Source organism: Argentina silus, assembly GCF_951799395.1.
Source record: "Argentina silus genome assembly, contig: scaffold_237, whole genome shotgun sequence".
NCBI lineage: Eukaryota > Metazoa > Chordata > Actinopteri > Argentiniformes > Argentinidae > Argentina > Argentina silus.
In genome coordinates, this window is record NW_028152375.1 from 47,374 (window position 1) to 50,507 (window position 3,134).

General features: G+C 47.1%; 1 pseudogene across 1 annotated transcript in view; it reads right to left on the bottom strand.

The window, feature by feature from the left end:
- Positions 1–2,615, bottom strand: part of LOC310824879 (serine/threonine-protein phosphatase 2A 56 kDa regulatory subunit beta isoform-like) — a 6,732-nt pseudogene extending 4,117 nt beyond the window's left edge. Inside the window, exon 1 of the transcript in view lies at positions 2,507–2,615. The product of the transcript in view is annotated as a serine/threonine-protein phosphatase 2A 56 kDa regulatory subunit beta isoform-like (transcript). The remainder of the gene's footprint in view (positions 1–2,506) is intronic.
- Positions 2,616–3,134: the final 519 nt, after the last annotated feature.

Genomic DNA, 3,134 nt, shown 5'->3' on the forward strand with positions numbered 1-3,134 from the left:
CGGGTTGTTCGTTGTTGCGGAGTTCCCTAGAGTGGGAACACAAAGAGATCTAATCCCGCCGGATTAAACCGCTAAGAATCGGAAAGAGAAGTTTTCCAAGACGGAGGTAGCCGCAAGTGTGTGTGTGTGTGTGTGTGTGTGTGTGTGTGTGTAAGTGTGAGTCTATGAATGTTGATGTGTGTGTGTGTATGTGTGTGGACTGTGTTTTGCGGTTGCCCTTCCGCCCATGGCTGTTGCCGTGGCGAGTAGGCACCGTGGCGACGGAGTGTGTGTGTGTTTACTTCGGAAGGAGTGATGTCATAAACTCCCCTGAGGGCGATCTGAGATAGAGCTTATACCTCCTTATTCTCTCTCTCCTTTTCTCTCTCTCTCTCTCTCTCTCCTTCTCTCTCTCTCTCTCTCTCTCCTTCTCTCTCTCTCTCTCTCTCTCCTTCTCTCTCTCTCTCTCTCCTTCTCTCTCTCTCTCCTTCTCTCTCTCTCTCTCTCCTTCTCTCTCTCTCTCTCTCTCTCCTTCTCTCTCTCTCTCTCTCCTTCTCTCTCTCTCTCTCTCTCTCTCCTTCTCTCTCTCTCTCTCTCTCTCTCCTTCTCTCTCTCTCTCTCTCTCCCTCTCTTTTCTCTTTCTCCTTTCCCTCCCCTCATTCTGTCCTCTGTGCCCACTCTCCTTCACTCCTTCTCTCTCTCTCCACATCACATGGAAAGAGTGGCGGAGGGGTGGAGAGGGGGAAGGGGGTGGAGGGGTGGAGAGGGGGAAGGGGTGGAGAGGGGGAAGGGGGTGGAGGGGTGGAGAGGGGGAAGGGGGTGAAAGGAGGGTGAAAGGAGGGATGTGAGGGTTGAATGAGAGAGGAAGGAAAGAGGGAGTGATTAAAATAAGACAAGTTAAGTTGAAGTGTTTAAAGTCTTAAAGAGGGAGATTAGAGACAAGCACACCGTAAATACCTGCTGGGATTCTGTTGTTAGGAGAGGATTTCTGGGTATTGTAGTGTGTTAACTTTGGGTTTATGGGTATTGTAGTGTGTTAGGTTAGGGTTTATGGGTGTTGTATTGTGTTAGGTTAGGGTTTATGGGTGTTGTAGTGTGTTAACTTAGGGTTTATGGGTGTTGTAGTGTGTTAACTTAGGGTTTATGGGTGTTGTAGTGTGTTGGGTTAGGGTTTCTGGGTATTGTAGTGTCTTATGTTGTGGTTTCTGGGTATTGTAGTGTGTTAGGATAGTGTTTACAATACCCAGAAACCCTAACCTAACACACTACAACACCCATAGTGTGTTAGGTTCGGGTTTATGGGTATTGTAGTGTTTTAGGATAGTGTTTATGGGTATTGTAAACACTATCCTAACACACTACAATACCCAGAAACCGTAACCTAACACACTACATTACCCAGAAACCCTAACCCAACACACTAAGGTTTATGGGTGTTGCAATGTGTTAGGTTAGGGTTTATGGGATTGTAGTGTGTTAGGTTAGTGTTTATGGGTATTGTAGTGTGTTAACTTAGGGTTTATGGGTGTTGTAGTGTGTTGGGTTAGGGTTTTGGGTAATGTAGTGTGTTGGGTTGGGGTTTATGGGTATTGTAGTGTGTTGAGTTAGGGTTTATGGGTATTGTAGTGTGTTGAGTTAGGGTTTCTGGGTATTGTAGTGTGTTAGGTTAGGGTTTCTGGGTATTGTAGTGTGTCAGGGTGAGGAGAGGTAACAGTGTCGATAGCTGAATTAGAAAGCCAGTACAGCTGTAGCAGAGGTGACTAGGAACCACACTTGAGGATGTCCTCTTGGCTTAATGTTAGACGCTTGTGTCTTCTACATGGAAGACCCAGGATCGAACCCCGCCCATCCCACATCCCAGTACCAGATATATTCATGGTTTGAAGAAGGAGGAGTTGCTTCCCTCTAAGGGTTCGTGTGTGTGTGTGTGTGTGTGTGTGTGTGTGTGTGTGTGTGTATGTGTGTGAGGTGAGGACATAGGAGAGGGGAAACTGATCCTAGACCTGAGGATGAGGGCAACTGACAAACCTCTTCCCCTGGGTGACCTTGCACTGTGTGTGTGTGTGTGTGTGTGTGTGTGTGTGTGTGTGTGTGTGTGTGTGTGTGTGTGTCACAGCCCTCAGCGAGGGCTGTGACAGTGTAAATAATGTATGGATATGAACTAGTGGGATGTCATGAGGAGAAATGTAGGGCAAGCTGACGCTTAGAATACATACATACACACACACACACACACACACATACATACAACACACACACACACACACATACGTGTGATGATAGAATAGTGTCAGACAACGCTGTTACTTACTTCTGGATCTGCAGCAAGAAATATGACTCAAGTACGCTCTCTAGTGGTCGAACATGCACATTGCTGGTGATGAAGTGTGCAGTATATGCCTGTGTGTGTGTGTGTGTGTGTGTGTGTGTGTGTGTGTGTGTGTGTGTGTGTGTGTGTTTGTGTGTGTGTGTGTGCGTGTGTGTGTGTGTGTGTGTGTGTGTGTGTGTGTGTGTGTGTGTGACTGACCTGTGCGTGGAAGATGGAGAGAGATTTGGCTGTGTGTAGAGGGATCAGGACGCGCACCAGAAACTGCTTATGCTCCGACTTCAGGGGCAGTGCAAACCCATTTATTATGCTGTAGAGAGAGAGAGAAAGGGGGGGGGGAGAGAGGGGAGAAGAGGAGGAGAGAATAGAGGAGAGATCGAGGGAATGAGTAAGGGTGTGGGAGAGAGAGAGGAGGATGAAGAGAAGAAAAGAAGAGAAACATCAGGAGGGAGGAGGAAGGGGGGATAAAGAGGAACGAGAGAGAGAGAAAAGGGAGGAGAGAGAGAGAGAGAGAAGGGAGAAGAGAGAAACACATGTTAAACATTGTCCTCATCACATCAGCATCTCAAATTCTCTCTTCCTTCCTCCCCCACTCTGTCTGTCCGTCTGTCTGTCTGTCTGTCTGTCTGTCTGTCTGTCTGTCTGTCTGTCTGTCAGTCAGTCTGTCTGTCTGTCTGTTTTATCTGTCTGTCTGTCTGTCTGTCTGTCTGTCAGTCTGTCTGTCTGTTTTATCTGTCTGTCTGTTTTATCTGTTTGTCTGTCTGTCTGTCTGTTTTGTCTGTCTATCTGTCTGTCTGTTTTATCTGTATGTCTATCTGTTTGTCTGTCT